Below are 17,607 nucleotides of genomic sequence, written 5' to 3' on the forward strand. Positions count from 1 at the left end.
TTCCCCTGCCCATTCTCACCCCTCGGTTCCCACCCCTTCTGCCCTTGAATCCCCAGAAATATCTTGCTAGTCATCCTTCTATTTTTTACATTAATGATCTTACGCAGTATTCGTCCTTAAGAGATTGAGTTGGTTCACTCAACATAATGATCTCTAGTCTCTCTCAAGTTCTGTGATATTTTTAGAAATTATTCTTCCTTAGTGCTGCATGGTATTCTATCATGTGAATGTACCACAATTTCTCAATCCATTTGATTGCGGTTGGACACTTGGGCTGTTCCCATATTCTCAAAGCATTGTCTTAAATTATATTTTCAGCAGTTTTACCTTATGTGTATATTTTACTAATATTTTAATTTATTTGTGTTTTAAAGTTTTAATTGTGCCATTAGATTTTGCAAGACCTTGTAATCTAGAATGTATGTGTTTGACTTGCATTTCAGCCAGCATTCTGGTTAGCAGGAGGCTTTGTGTTAGTGAGAAGGTAACCGTTGTTTTAAGCTACTGAGATTTGTAAATACCAACGGCATCCCTTTCAGCATCACAGAAATCTGCAAGCCCCCACAAAACAGCAAGCTGACACAGGATTGGTGGCTTTGCAGCAGTTTCCTCTCATCTTGAGTCTTGTCACATCAACCACTGAAGGTACTGCCTTCAGTGAATATTCCACTTCATCCTTGAGTCCCCTCCAATGTGAGCGGCTCATCTTTTGACGCTATCCCAATGTGTCTGCATTATTAGTAGACTCTCCAGAGGCCTGTTATCTCAGAAGTAGCTGTCCAGTCCTGCTTCTTAGGCTAGCTTCCACTGAACCCATCTACCATGGGTGACCCTGCTAGTACTCAACATACTGGAGGCATAGCTTCCAGCAACCAGAGTTAGGACATACAACACACATTTGGTGGGAGGCAAATTGATTCACAACACCCTTCAATATGAATTACATCTCAACAACAAGAAAACACAAATCTCCATAGCTGCAGCAACATCATGAGAGATGGAGAAAAATATTGATGTTTTCAAGGGTTCCATTTTCTGGGACCCACAGTCAGTACTCATTGTGTCAGCACACTCACACACACAAAAAATCAGAAGATGTGCTGCATTGGAGAAAGCTACTTTGAAGGACTGCTTTACAGTGCCAAAGAGTGGAGTATTCTCACGTGCAATTACCACTAGCAGCTGCATGAGCAAGTCAGCTCGTGTGGGAAGGCTTTGGTGCTGAAAATGCGTAGTTCTTTGCTACGAAGACTGTTGGCTTCAGCTGCCTTCAGCTGCAGCCCCTTCTTGAGGCAGAGATAGTTTCATCCTGAAGGGCTACAGGCATCTTCCCTAAGATGTTATGTGTGCGCAGCAGGACACAGACCAAGGAATGAAAGAGTTGGCACTGCTGTAACGCAAATGCTATGGAAGAGAATCGCTACGATTTCAAAATCCAGGGCCCAGACGCCTCAGATGCCCCAACAGCAGTCTCAGTGGCCTCTTGCACTCAAGGGCAGCTGTGAAGAAGAGCCAGGCACCTTGGAGGTGGCCCCTATGACCCCTGAAGAAGCGTCCTGCACTGCACATGCACAGAAGACCTTGGTACCACTGAGCACTTTTCAGGACACCAAGAAAAGTCTCTTGATGTCCACATTGGCTCTCATCTTCATTGTGGGTAACAGTGCCAATGAGGTCTTGGTGTGGAAAGTGCTGGAGAAGTTGGAGACGCAGCCTGGCAGGCAGCATATTGGAGATCCGAGGAAGATCATCATCGAAGTGTTCATGTGCTGAGGATACTTGATTTATCAGCCAGTGCTCCCCAGAAGTCTCATGGAGAATGAGTTTTTCTGGGTCCCTCGAGCACTTGTGAAATTCAGCAAGCTGAAAGTGATGCATTTTTGGCAAGGATGCATAACCGATGCTCCAAAGACTGGCCTGTGGAATTACAATTGGTATTCAGATGACGATGCAGAGGTGATGGCTATCCTCAATTCAGGGGTGAGGGATTATTCCGCACCATAGAGAAATCTAGGGTAGAAAGCAGAGTCAAAGGTACCCTGAGGAATAGTTTGCCCGGTTCCCAAGTTAAAAATAAAAGGGAAGGGGAAAGGTGGCTGGGTGCTTTGTTATTTGTGATCAGTGGGACTTGATTAACCACAGAATAGAGCATTTGTTTGGATACTGTAAATGTCTGTTTATTGTAATATGCTATTGAATTAGAATCACATCTGTTTAAAAATACATTTGAAGATTTTTTTCTGCCATAACTGACATATAATTTTTTTTCTAACATTTTGAACAGTTTTGCTAGCATTACAAAATAAAATTATCCCATGGCATTCTGGTACAATTTTTTTTTTAAAAGTTCTAAAAAGCTAAAATATAATTTAAAAGACTAAGGTGCACATGATAGAAGGAGTGTTGATGCCTTTGAGCTGTGGTGCTAGAGAAGAGTACTGAATATACCATGGATTGCTAAGGGAACGAACAAGTTCGTCTTGGAGAGAGTGAAGCCAGGCTGCTCCTTGGAGGCAATGATTCTGAAGCTTCATCTGACATATTTTGGACATGTTGCAAGGAGGAACCAGTCCTTGGAGAGGGAAATCATGTTTGGGAGGGTGGAGGGACAGCACAAGAGAGGAAGACCCTCTATGAGATGGATTGACTTAGTGACTGGGGTAATGGGGATAGGTGTGTCAGAGACAATGAGCTTGGCAAGGGATAGAGCAGGTTTTCGGGCTGTTGTACGTAGGGTTGTAAATGAGTCACAGGTGACTGACTCTATGGCACATAACAACAACAACAAAGTGCACCTGATTCAAGTCATATTTTCAGTTGCTTCATATTCATGTGAGAGTTGAAAAATGAAGAAGGAAAACTAAAGAAAAACTTGTTGTCCTTGAATTGTGATGTTGGTAAAAAGTACTTAATGTCTCATTGACTTCCAAAAGAACAAACAAATTTATCTTGAAGGAAGCACATTCTGGCTGCTTCTTATGGATGGGAGACTTCACCTCACATATTTTGGGCATGTTGTCAGGAAAAACCAACTGGACAAAATGCTGAGAAAGACAGAAGACCAAAGCAAGAGGAAGGAAGTCCCTCAATGAGAGAGGCTGACACGGTGACCAGAAAATTGTGAGGATGGTGCAGGATAGGGTAGGATTTTGGTCTGTTGTGGTTCATAGGGTTGCTATGAGTCATAGTTGACCTGATAGCTGTTGACAATGACAACAAGGTCTTATACCCAAGAAGTGAGGATTTGGGCTTTTTGTACCAACCAGGCTGTTTGGGCTCTATGTTTTTGTGAAAATCTAAGGAGGTAACTGCTGTTGTTGATTGCTGTCGAGTTAAGCACGACTCATAGAGACCCTGTAAACAAAATACCTGAAGCCTTTCCATAACTATCATCGCTTCTCAAATTTCATAGAGTTTCCAGAGGCATGTTGTTTAGGAAGTGAATGCCACTCCTGCTTTCAAGGCAGGTAACCAACCTCTCAAAATTCAAGCTCTGCTATCCTTTGCATGGGAGCCTTTTGAGACTTAATGAAGAATCTGGTTTCATTTTCTTCCTGCAAGCTTTACTTCCTCTCCTGGTGCTATTAAAGGTTTCAAGTTTTGTGCAAATTGCTGCCCTCGACCAACTACAGTATGGAAAAATGCATACTATTTTATGAGTTATTCAGGCTAGATTTTCTGCACACTGATGTTAGGGACCTCTCTAAAGTACTCAGGAGCAACGGTGTCTCTCTGGAGACTAAGGTGCGCCTGATACAGGCCATGATATTTGCAATCACTTGTTATGCATCAGAGAGTTGGACAATGACTAGGTAGGACAGAAGGAGAGTGGACGCTTTTGAGCTGTGGTGCTGGAGAAGAGTACTGAATGTACCATGGACTGCCAGGAAAACAAACAGATTCATCTTGGAGAGGATTAAACCAAGCTACTCCTTGGAGGCAAGGATTCTGGGGCTTGGTCTGACATACTTTGGACATGTTGCCAGGAGGAACGGGTCCTTGGAGAGGGACATCATGCTTGAGAGGGTGGAGGGACGGTGCAGGAGGGGAAGACCTTCTATGAGATGGATTGATTCGGTGACTGGGGTAATTGGGATGGGTGTGTCAGAGGCAGTGCGGTTGGCGCAGGATAGAGCAGGATTTAGGGCTGTTGTGCATAGGGTCGCTATGAGTCGAAAACGACTCCATGGCACATAACAACAACAACAACAAATCAGAAAAGACAGACTCTTGAATTAAAAATGCTAATGGGATGACTATTTTAATTGGTAGCTCGGAGAGTCTAAAAGACATGATGAAGGTATAATTTTGAATTTTAAATTCTTTTTAACCCAGCAACTGCTTCCAATGTCAGTTTTTCTCTATCTCCCTTTACTTTCTTATTAGTCTAATAATTATCTTTGTCAACTTCTTCCCTCTCCCTAACCCCAAGAACCTTCTAAGCATATAAATCCCACTCCCAAAATATCTTTTAAAGTTTCAATGATCCTAGTATTTTTTTTCCATTGGATTCACACAAAATTACATAGTAATATTAAAGTATTTCAGAACTTATGCAAGAAGTCTTATAGATTTACAGAAGAACTTAAAATCTTTATTGAAGAGTATTTACATAGGGTACAAACAAACTGCTCCTCGATACAAACAAACTGTTCCTCAAATTATTTCTTCTCAAATTTGTTTATTGGTGACTATAATTTTAATGAATTAACTGTAGAGTAACTTTTAAAACAACAAAAATTAGTTCAAACAGAAGAAACGATAAAGAAAAGCTAAGATCCTTACAAAAATTAGATTAAAAAATAGAATAAATATGTTTGAATCAAAGATACAATTTTGCTTCAACTTTACTTCAACAATAATTATGTTTTCCAAGGTAGCATCTTAATTGATAAAATTTTTAGTTTATTTTTAAGGGCCAAAAAATGGAATTAATAGATATTCATTATGATTGAGGTCTATGGGATCTCCTTCATACACCACATGAAAAAAAGAAAAAAACTCTTTTAATATTTAGGCTTAACAATGAGTGTGCTACCTATTGTCAATTGGTATTTGATAAAAATTCAAAGTGTATTAAATAGGGGAACGTCAACCTCTTCAACAAAACTGTACAACTAGTTACAGAAAACACAAACAGAATACAATCTCACACCATACACAAAAATTAAGTCATGAAGGATCAAAGACCTAAGGGTAAAGCCCAACACCATAAGGATCAAAAGAGACAAATTGAGGATCAAATTTAAAAGCCCTAGCTTCCTGCATAAATAACCTTGCAAATAGAGTCAGAAATGCACAGCCAGGAAAGGATAAAATCAATGAATGAGACCTTCTAAAAATTAAGCCCTTGTGTGCATCAAAAGCTTTTTCCAATAAGGTGAATAGGCAACCTACACAGAGAAAAAAAAATTGACAACGGCATCTCAGATGGGAGTCTCATAGCAAAAGTTTATAAAATACCACAGGACCTTCTCTAGAAAAATACCAATAACCCAATGAAAGAATGAGGAAAATACATGAAAATGCTTTTCTCGAAGGAAGACATTCAGTTGGTCATATGATACATGAAGAAATGCTTAAAATCACTGGAAATCAGATAAGTGAAAACAAAAACAACAAGGAGATCTCATTTCACCCAAGTAGCAGTAGCAAAGTTTCACAGGACAGCAAGCAATAGATATTGGCGAGGATGTGGAGAGATTGGAACTGTTATGCACTGCCTATGGGATTGTAAAATGATGAAACAACTCCGGAAGAAAGTTTAGCATTTCTCAAAAAGCTGAGTATAGAAATCTCAAATGATCCAGCTATTGTACTCCTAGGAATATATCCCAAAGAAATGAAAGCTCAGGCATGATCAGAGATATGTACACTTATGTTCACAGCAGTGTTATTGACAATAGCAAGAAAACAGAAACAACCCAAATGCGCATCAGTAAATCAATGGATTGAGAAATTAAAGTACATTCCCACAATAGAATATACTATACAGCACTAAGGAACAATGATTTCATAAAATACTACATAACATGGGAGTGTCTAGACAGCATTATGCTGAGTGAACTAACTCAATCCCATAAGGACAATTACTCATAATAGCATTACAGTAAAAATAGAAGGCTAACTAGTCAGATGTGTATGCACCGGAGAGACTGGGAAAGATGGCATCAATAATGTATGCTGCATTGAAACAGATGAGGGAGAAAGCTTTTTAAAAGGGATATGTGATTAGGTATTTTTGTCATGAGAGGAGTCTAGAGTGAAGGCTACATGGTGGAGTGGACCTGGGGGAGGGTTTGTAAAACAATGAAAGAATTTTTCTTTTACTTTTCCAAGAGAGTAGTATACTAGGGGGGAGGGTTGGCACGGGAGAAAAGTGCAGCAATAAATGAATGGAAATCCAAAGTCTCTGTAAATTTTTACTGAAATTAATAATAAATTTAAATTAAAAAAAAAAGAACAACCAAACAAGGGAAAAAAAAACTGTTGATGGATTAAAACAAACAAACAAAAAAGATATGTATGAAAGTTCAAAAGGAGAGGGGAAAATGGGGAAAGGGGTGGAGAAAGGGAATGGTGGAATTCACTGGGTTAGTAGAGTCCAGTTGGCAGGTGACAGGGTCATGGAATAGGGCAAGATTCAATGGGAACTCTTAACAACAGGATAATAATAGATATATATCAATAGTAATTAATTATATACAATGCACATGCATAATTGAATGAAACACAATGTGAATGAAAGATTGGTTAAAGCACAATTCAAAAAAGTACATAAGATTTAAAAAATGACTGTGTTCACCTTTGTTGCTTACAAGGCTATATTATAATAGATATAAAACAAACAAAAATAATTTTAAAAGTTTATTCGAATAATTGTTTGATGTTGTTGTTACATGCCATCAAGCTGAGTACAACTTATGGTGACCCTAAGTACGATTGCTCTGAACCCTGCTCTATCCTGAGCCAATCTCACTGTCTCTGACACTACTTCCTTCATTACCCTCATTACTGATGCAGTCCATCTCATTTGGATCCTCCTCTCCCGCTCTGCTCCTCCTTCCTTCCGAGAATGATATATTTCTTCAAGTACAATTATAATTTTAAGACACTAATTTATGGAAAAAAATTAAACGCTTTAATGTCAAGTGACAAATTAGTCTCATAGTAAGGATAACAAAATTTTCTTTAATTACAAAATTAAATACTTAATTTTATTCTTTATTCAATCTACTTCAGTGACAAGAGTTCAACAGAATAAATCTCTGAGTCTGAAAAGCTATGAATTATGTTAAAATATTAAGGAAAAAATTTCCATTTTAATGATCTCTTCCTCCAAGTTTACATTAAATTTTATTATATTTCAAGATTATACAATATACTTGAGATGCTTTAAAAAGAAATTGAATTCTTTATTCAAAGTTCACTTTTAAATTATTTAGATTTACATAAGTTTTGTAATTAATTCTCATTAAATCTTTTACTCTAAGGACCTATTATAAATTAATCATGTTGTTGTTGTTGATTGCTGTAGATTCAAGCACAATTCACAGCGACTCTATGAGCAAAAGACCTGAAGCTTTTCATTTATCGAAGTTCATAGAGTTTCCAGAGGCATATTGTTTAGGAAGTGGATGAAACTCCTGCTTCCAAAAAATTAGCCATAGCTATTATGAAATTGTATTTTGCAGATAATTTCCCCTTTGTTAATTCATTGAAAATGATTGAGCACCTTAAATTGTTAAGTTGAAAGTTTTAAAATGGCCTGAAAAAGCAAGAGAGAAAGAAAAAATGACCAAGAATAAAATTTTCAGACAGAAAAAGTTATTTTGTCTAAAAACAGAGTATCTGGTTTTCGAAACAACAAATGATAATACAGCTAAATGTGAGAATATATAGTAAGTTGTAGAAGACTTTAAGGAATGTGAATGAGAAAGAAGCAGAAAGCCAAAATATTTGAAATGAAAGACTGTGTAAGTTGAATGGGGAGGGGGGAAACCTATATAAGTGAGGAAAAGAAGGTCTATGTAAGTTAAAATTTCTGTGTAAGGAAATAAAAGCTTAACTATAGCTAAAGCTTTTAAGAGAAAAACTAGTATAATAATAATAATAATAAAGAAAAAAGTTGGCGAACAAACACATGAAGAAGGGTTCAAAATTCCTAGCTCTAAGAGAGATGCAAATCACAACAACTATGAGATATTACCTCACTCCAGTAGCAATAGCAAAATTCAACACAGCAGCAAACAACAAATATTGGTGAGGTTGTGGAGAAACTGGAACCCTTATTCACTGTTGGTGGGAATGTAAAAATGGTGCAACCACTATAGAAGGCAGTATGGGGCTTTCTCAAAAAGTTGGAAATAAAAAAACCAAATCATTTGACCCAGCAATTCCACTACTGGGAATATATCCTAAAGAAACCAAAATTGTCACTCAAACAGATATATGTACACCCATATTTATTGCAGCTTTGTTCACAATAGCAAAGAGTTGGAAACAACCCTAGTGCCCATCAACAAACGAATAGATAGAGAAACTGTGGTATATTCACACAATGGAATACTACGTTGCATTGAAAAGCAAGGATCTCATGTAATATTATTCAAAGTGGGTGACCCTGGAGGATATTATGCTGACTAAAATATCTCAGTCACAAAAGGACAACTACTGCATAATGCCATTTTTGTAAAATGGGACAGACGTGGGGGGGTGGGGGAACCTAAGAGGATAAATAATGTATACTGCATTGAAACAGATGAGAGAGGAAACTGTTTAAAAGGAATATATGATTAGGTATTATTTTTGTGACAAGAGTCCAGAATAAGAGCTACATAGTAAAGTGGACTGGGCAGGAATATTTTATACCACTGAAATAATTTTTTTTTCTTTTCAAAGAGAAAAGCAAACTAGGTGGGAAGGGTGGGCAAGGAGGAAAATGTGTAACAATGTGTGAATGGAAATCCAAAGTCTCTGCAAACTTTCCATTAAAATTTCAATTAAAAGAAAATGTAACAATAAATATTTACCCTCAAAAAAATTCTGAAAAAAATCCTTGAAAATAATATGATCATAGAAAGAAGTCAAGAAAGCAGCCTTAAATGATTGGATCATCAGAAAATGAAATGAAGAAGATGGATTGGCAGTCGATCAAGTTTGTGATTGATTGAACTGGAAAGAGACCATAATCAAAACCATGAATTCTGTAATGAGCTATGATTGAAATGATCTGAAGTTCTGAAATAAAGAAGCTTATAGAAAAAAAAAAAAAGAAAATGAAATGAAGAAGTAAGTTTATTTTTTTTAGACTTTTTGGTTGTTTTTTTTTTTTAAATTTGTACTTGTTTATTTACAAAGTTTATAAAGTTTATATACATTGTTTTTCACACCAGATTTCCCCCTTCCTTTACCCATCCCTCCCTCTCCCCATCAGATTGTGCGACCCTATGATTAAGCAATTACTTGTTCTTAAAAAAAAAGTAAGTTTAAATTTACCACAGGAATTTCAGATTGTTTATGAAGTATAGCTAAGAATGGCCCTCAATAATAGGCCTGCTAGAGACAAAACAATCATGAAAATAAGACATGTTTAAAATATTTTCATGCATAGTGTCATTCTGTTATGCCAAGATATGAACACATTTTGTTCCTTGTTGATATGTGTACCTTTTTTTAAGGGAAACTTGTTCACACATTGCACACTCTGGGTGCCAAAGTATTCTGTTAACTATCACTTTTTTATAAATTTCTACACCTTCGCAGCTTAGTCAAACAGAAAAAACAAGGAAACACCTTATAAATTCCCAAATGGCCAGACACAGACAACATCTGAAATAGACTGCTGATACCAAGATCCAGACTGGTGAAATTTTTAGATGTTCTTTACGATTATAGATATTCTTCTGTTTTGAAGTGTGCTTCATTATTCTGAACTTCTTCCTTAATGCTTTGTTCACAGTAGAATAATACATTTTATGCTTTTTTCCTTTATAACTTTTTCCAATGCTTGACAGTAAAATGCATTTGTTAACTTGGCCAATTAACAACTGATACTAGAAAATAAGCTGAAAGTTATATCTGCCATCCTAATCAATGATCTGGACATAAAAATCCAAATTTTTATTAATTCCTGTTTTAGATTGCCACCTCATGTCTAATTTTCCTAAAATAGTTGTATCTTGGCTGTAATCCATTTTCTAAACAAAATTTATTATTTTAGTCATTACAATAATCATAACAGTTCATTAAATGTTTTCTAAAACATCGGAGAGTTGGACAGTGAATAGGAATGATAGAAAGAGAATTGATGCCTTTGAGCTGTGGTGCTGGAGAAGAGTGCTGAATATACTGTGGACTGCTAAGAGAATAAACAGGTTTGTCCTGGAGAGGATGAAGCCATAATGCTCCTTGGAGTCAAGGATTCTGAAGCTTCATCTCACATACTTTGGGCATGTTGCAAGGAGGAACTGGTCCTTGGAGAGGGACATCATGCTTGGGAGAGTGGAGGGACGGCGCAGGAGAGGAAGTCCCTTGATGAGAAGGGTCGATTCTGTGAGTGGAGTGGTGGTAATGAATGTGTTTGAGACAGCGAGGTTGGCACAGGATAGAATGGCGTTTAGGGCTCTTATAATTAGGGTTGTTATGAGTAGCAAACGACTCGATGGCACATAACAACAAACAACAAAGCATAGGAGAAAGGCTTACACTCTCTGTAGCATCATTTGCTATCAAAAGATGATGTACTTTGAAGGAATCGCCGTTCTTGAAGGAATCGCTCACCTTGGTGAGCAGCTCTTTTCCATTTATTTCTACTAATTTGGTCCTAAAAAGATTACAGAAGTAGAGTCCTGAGCTATGGCATGATAAAGCCAAAACAAATGGTGTTCAGCTGCCTTTAAGGGATAGAATCTTAAGTCTTAAGCTTGGAGCTCTGGTGGCCTAGTGGGTAAGGAGCAGTGCTGCCAACCTAAAGGCAGGCAATTTGAATCCACCAACTGCTCCTTAAGAGAAAGATGGACAACCTCCTAGCATACATTTTACTGCCTCTGTAAAACCCACTGAAGAGTCTGCTATGCATTTGTTCTGATTCAAAAGCACATAACAAGAGTCGTTAGAGCTTATTTTGTAAATAAGCAACCATCTATACGCAAGAAGTCTATGTAGAAGTATATACTTTTGTAATATTGATCAGCAAATTTCTATGGCAATTCTAGATCCAAAGGGAGGATTGTGGAAAAGTCCCTACAAATCTGTTTAGTATAAGAGGCTTCTACACCGACTACAGAACAAGCTCCATTTTTAATTGTACTAACGAACTTGAAAAATAAGAGACATTCAAGCCAAACTCAGGAACTGGCTAATTAACTGACTCTGAAAGGGAAGGTACTAGGGGAGGCACTGCTGAGGAAGCTTTTTTCAAAAAAGGTGTTTGTTTTTCTTTTTAAACAACTATCTCTATTCTTACTAACTCATTGTCATTGAGTCAGAACCAACTCATAGCTGACCCTCCAGCAGGTTTTTGAGAGACTGTAAAATGCATGGAGGATTTCTTTTTCACTCAGAGCAGCTATGGAGTCAAGAAACCAGAGAAGCATCCTCTTTAGATTAGCAGTGAAACTCTCTACAGACTATTCCACTCGAGTTCCCATTTCTTTGTAAAGAGAAATAGAATCATCTTCTTTGCTCCAGGGTAACTCCAGGACAGGACCTCTAAATATTAGCTGAAATATGTCTGAAAATTGCTAATGGTTACTTTTTCCCTAAACTACTCCTCTATAAAAAAAAATCCTTCTAATTTTCTGTACTTTGGAGAAATTTGTAATTTTACAAATTGCTGGTTAAGTGCAGTTGAAATATCCCTTCAGTAAATTTCTTTGCTTACATTCCTACCCCCTCCACCCCGAGATTCAGTCTTGCTCTTTGACAATAGTGTCCTTGAAATGATAAAATTATAGTGATGGTGAACAGATCAGTGACTGCCACAGGTTAAAAACACATGTTGGGAGCAGGGAGTATGTGATCATACAGAAGTATGACAAGGTTTGTTTGTGGTAGGAATAGTTTGACATCTTAATGATGATGATCTTTACATTAATCTATACATGGGAAACAATTTCAGACGTTACACACTACCAGCAATTGCTTACATTCAAATGACATCTCTGTTCTACTTAAGTATATATCAATTTAATTTTTCTCATTTGTATACTGGAGTGTAGTTGGGTAATATGCTAGAATCAGAATGTGTTGATTAAAGAGTACAGGAGAAATAGTTTTTTAGTGTTTCTTATTACTCCAAGTTGTTATTTTTATAATTTATTTTTGCAAGTTCTTGTGGGACAATATTTAGTTCAAAATACAGAGTGTAAAAACTAATAAAAGAACAAAAATATTGTGTCAAGTTTATTGTGTTTCATAGTTAAAAGAAGACTTTCAATAGGGCTTTCCCCCTTCTTTGGAGTTCCTAACTGCTTTCTTGTCAGGAACATGTGTCCTTACTAATATAATGATTGTATATTAAGTTTGAAAAACTCTTGAGTAATACTCGTTTTATGAAATGTATTATTGTTCATGTAAACTTCCTCTTTGGTTCCAGCTGTTAACCTGGGAAATGGTCTTACTCCTTTCTTGGACTGTTGAGTCTTGCTGTTTCATAGTCCAGATCCTCATTTTGCTGGAAGTTTTATATTACAAAGTACAAAGGAAAGAAACTTTTTGAGACTTTCCTTACACTAAAAAAACAATCATTCCTTCTATCCTCATGCTTGATTAATAGATTGAGTGTAGACTTTTAAGCCCAAACTATTGCTTTACCCAGAAACTTTGAAGATATTATTTCGTTTTCAGTGTTCCCAATAAAATGTTTGATGTCATTGCAATTCTCAGTTCTTTATGGCTTAACAATTTTCCCCTTTTAAATGTGTTAATCTACTCCTTATCTTTATTGCTGTTGTTAGTTAAGTGCCCTTTGGTTGACATATAGTGACTTCTGTGAATAATGGACCTGAATGAACCCTGCCCTGGCCTGTGTCATTTCATCTCTGTCACACTGGAGTCCACTGTTACTATGTCAATCTATCTTGTTGTTCCCTTCTCCACTGACCCTTCACCTTTCCAAGCATATCCTTTTCCAAGGACTGATAACCTTCTAACAACATTCCCAAAGTATGTGAGATGAAGCTTCGCCATGCTTGCCTCCAAGGAGCACCATGACTGCACTTTTTCCAAGAAACATGGGTTTGTAATTTTGACAGTCCCTGGGATATTCATATTACATCTCAACATCCTCACCACTGGGTCAATAGGCAACACCATTATAGATGGAGCAAAGATTGAAGTTGTTAATGGTTTCACCTTACTTGAACCCTCAATCAAGAGTCTTAGTACCAGCAGTTAAAGAAATCAGAAGACGTGTTGCATTGGGAAAACCTGCTGTCAAAGATCTGTCCAAATGGCTAAAGCACAATGATATCAGTTTAAAGACTAAGGTTCACCTGATCCAAGCCATAATCTTTTCAGTTACTTTCTAGGTGTCTAAAAGTTGAACAATGAATAAAACTTACTGAAGATGGTTTGATGCCTTTGAGTTATGATGTTGGAGAAGAGTATTGAATGTCCCATGGACTGCCAAAAGGACAAGCAATTCTGTCTCGGAGGAAGAGCAAACAGGGAGCTCCTTAGAGACAAGGACGAGGAACCATCTCACGTACTTTCGGAATGTTGTTACGAGGGCCTAGAAACTGGAAGAGGACATTGTGCTTGGAAGGGTGAAGGATCAGTAAAAGAGAGGAAGACTCTTGACAAGATGGATTGGCACAGTGACTAACAGTGGGTTCAAGTACATTAGAGATGTTGAGAATGACACAGGATAGGGCAGAGTTCAGGCCCACTGTTCACAGGGTCAATATGACTCATAGTTGCTTCGATGGTACCTAACAACAAAGTGCACTATGTAGATAAATTTCAAGCATTTAACTTTATTACTGCTATATTTGTCACATGATTGAATAGGTAAATCCCAGCCAAATTTGCTATATGTTGACTGAGTCCACGTGTTCACTTGTCACCAGTGATTCTTTTGAATATACTTTAGGTAGAGAAATTACATTTAATAAACGTCTTTTGAATTTTCTACCACAGACATATTGCAATGGGAAAGTCTGCTGTTAGGGACCTCTTGAAAGTGCTGAAGAGCAATGGTGTCACTCTGGAGACTATGGTGCGTCTGATACAGGCCATGGTCTTTGCAATCACTTGCTATGCATCAGAGAGTTGGACAATTACTACAGAGGTTAGAAGGAGAATTGATCCCTTTGAGCCGTGGTGCTGGAGAAGAGTATTGAATGTACCATAGACTGCTAAGTAAACAAACAGATTCATCCTGGAGAGGGTTAAATCAGGTTGCTCCTTGGAGGCAAGGTTTCTGAGGCTTCCTCTGACATACTTTGGACATCCTGTAAGGAGGGACCCAGTCCTTGGAGAGGGACATCATATTTGGGGGGATGGAGGGACAGTGCAGTAGGGGAAGACCCTCTATGAGGTGACTGGAGTAATTGGGGTGGGGTTGTAGGAGACAGTGCAATTAGCACAGGACAGAGCAGGGTTTAGGCTATTGTACAGAGAGTTGCTATGAGTTTCAGACAATTCAATGGCACATAACAACAACAACAACAACAATGACTTTTACATGTTCACACTCATCTAAACACATTTTTACAATTGGAGAACTCCCAGGTTCAGTCTTTGTATTTCCTTTTTCACTATATACCTATACCATTCTCATACCTACATAATAATGGTTATCAAGTCTATTTGCAGTTCAGATGTATATTTCGATGATATAGTATTTCAGATATAATTTGTATTCTAAAGTATATTATTTTACCTCATTTCCTATTTCCCCCCTTTGTTTGTATCCTTGACTATATGTATGTCTTTCAAGAGAGCCTTTTCTAGGAAACAGTTTTATCAAGTATAATATCTTTGCATGGCAACATAGATAGATAAATTCAAGAGCTAGTTTTTTATAGTTTTTTAAATCATAGACATTTACTCCATTGTTCAGCCCTGTTACTTATTATATGTAAAACTAAAGTGATCATATTTTCACACTATGAAAGGCTGAATTATTATCACTGCAAAGAATGGAAGGAAGAATTTGGGAGCTGTAGTTTAGATGACAAAAACCAATTTCGAACTGATTTAAGGAGATTGTTAAGTATTAGTTGAATCACAGTTGATTAATAAATCAGTATTCATCGATCAAATTCTCTATGTTGAGCACCTGGCCAAACAGTGAGGAGAAGCCTGAGATCTATGTAACTTACTCTCCTAGAAAAAGCCTTGATAGTATAGTCAGTTATATGTTGGGGAACTAACCAATAAGGTTGGCAGTGAGAATCTGCCAGTGACTCCTTGAGAGAAAGATAAGGTAGTGTACTTAAGTCATTTGCAGCCTCCATGGCCACTCTGCAAGGGATCACAGTAGAAGATCCTGGACAGAGTATTGGTAAATGTGGAACTTTTAAAAAAAATAAATAACTCTTAGCTTCCTGCTCAGATAAAGCCTATAACCTTCAAATCACCCTTCCAACCTGGAGTAACTTACCCCTGTGGGTCAACTTTCAACCAAGCAATAGACAGCCCTATAAGGTAAGGGAGCCACTCCTTACAGTCACCAATTGTATATAAGGCCAACCGAACGGCATTTGCCCCACGATAACGCCCTGAATGTAGGGTTGAAGGATTAATACAAATGAAAAATACAGGAAAGAAGTGGGGAAACTGTGATTTTGTTGTGGATATTGTAATTAATGTTATAAAATATGCAAGAAAGGTTGAAAGGAAAACCAACATTGCTTTGTAAGTTTTACTCAAATCACAATTAAAAACATGTTTGTACAGAGTATTTACAGTCTTGCAAATCCTACGGCTAGCTGCCAGGCTGAGGATGAGCTCAACAACAGTGGGTTTGGTTGGTGTTTTATGTTTTACTTTCATGGAAGTTACCCTGTCATGTGAGAGCAGAATTTCTAAAAAGTAATAATGAAGCATCAGAAGCACTTTTTACGGTCAGTACTAGGTATAGGGACATAAACTAGGCGTTGTTAAGTGTCATAAAGCTAGAATTGACTCTTGGTTGACCCTTCAGCAGGTTTTCAGAGGCAGCAAATCACATGGCAGATCCCCCATCTCCTTACGTCCCTTTGAATCTGGTAAATCCAAACCTCCTGCCTTTGAGTTGGAAATGTCTAGGATCTTCTCCTCGTTCACCAATTCTCCGCTTTTCTGTGTCTTTTTGCAAGGACTGGCCTCTCCTAACAGCATGCCCAAAGTATGTGAGATTAAGTTTCACCACCTTTTTCTCTATGGAGCATCCTGGTTGCCTGAAGAAATGTATTTCTTCACCAAATGGAAGTATAGAGACTAGAGACTTGAAAAACAAGTAGAACTCTAAAGTTTGTTCAAAGAAAACAAATTGTCACAGAGTGTTAAAATATACATTGTTGTGGTGGTGGTGGTGATGTGCTTTCGAGCTGCATTGCTCATAGCAACTCTGTGTACAACAGCTCTGAAGCCTGCCCTGTCCTGACCAGTTTCACTGACTCTGACACATCTAACCCTGTTGCCCCAGTTACTGTATCAATTCATCTCATCTGGGGTCATCCTCTCCTCCACTGTCCCTCCAACCTTCCAAGCATGATGTTCTTTTCTAAAGACATCATGTCCCTCCTGGTCATGTGCACAAAGTATGTGAGATGAAGCCTCAAAACCCTTGCCTCCAAGAAGCAGCCTTTCTAAGATGAACCTCTTTGTTCTCCTGGCAGTCCATGGTATGTTCAATACTCTCCTCCAGCACCACAGCTCAAAGGCATCAATTATTCTTCTGTCATCCTTAGTCATTGTCTAGGTCTCCAATGCATAGTAAGTTAATTGTGAAGATCATGGCCTGGATCAGGTGCACCTTAGTCTCTAGACTGACATTGTTGCTTTTCAGTACTCTGGAGAGGTCCCTGACAGCAGATTTTCCCAATGCCATTAATCTTTTCCTGACTGCTTGTGCCAAGTGTGTTATGGAACCAAGCAAGCTGTAACTGTTAACCTCAATCTCTTCTTCATTCATCATGATACTACTGTCAATTAGCCCATTGGTGAAAATCTTTGTCTTCTTGATGATGAGCTCTAATCCATATTGAAAGCTGGAGTCCATACCTTCTGCAGCAAGTGCTTCAGGGCCTACTCAGTTTCAGTAAGCAAGGTTGTGTCATCCGTATAATATAGGTCATTGATGTGTCTTCCTCCAATCCTGATACCACATTCCTCCTCACAAAGCCCTACTTCCTGTATGATCTATTCTGAATATAGACTGAAAAAAGTATGTGGACAGGATGCATCAATGACACACTCCTTTCCTGATCTTGAACCATGTGTCCCTACTGTGTTCCGAGGACTGCTACCTGGTCCAAGTATAGGTTTTGCATAAGCACACTCAAGTGTTCTGGGATTCCCATTTTCCTCAAGGTTGTTGTTGTTGTTGTTGTTGTTAAGTGCCGTCGAGTCGCCTGCGACTCATAGCGACCCTATGTACAACAGCCCTAAACTCTG

At 37.9% G+C, this 17,607-nt stretch overlaps 1 pseudogene; it reads left to right on the forward strand.

Moving 5' to 3' along the window:
- Window positions 1-1,401: 1,401 nt before the first annotated feature.
- Window positions 1,402-2,004, forward strand: LOC102876126 (annotated as a pseudogene).
- Window positions 2,005-17,607: the final 15,603 nt, after the last annotated feature.

The sequence above is a fragment of the Elephantulus edwardii genome, unplaced genomic scaffold (genome assembly GCF_000299155.1).
Source record: "Elephantulus edwardii isolate Elephantulus edwardi_28Jun2011 unplaced genomic scaffold, EleEdw1.0 scaffold00016, whole genome shotgun sequence".
NCBI lineage: Eukaryota > Metazoa > Chordata > Mammalia > Macroscelidea > Macroscelididae > Elephantulus > Elephantulus edwardii.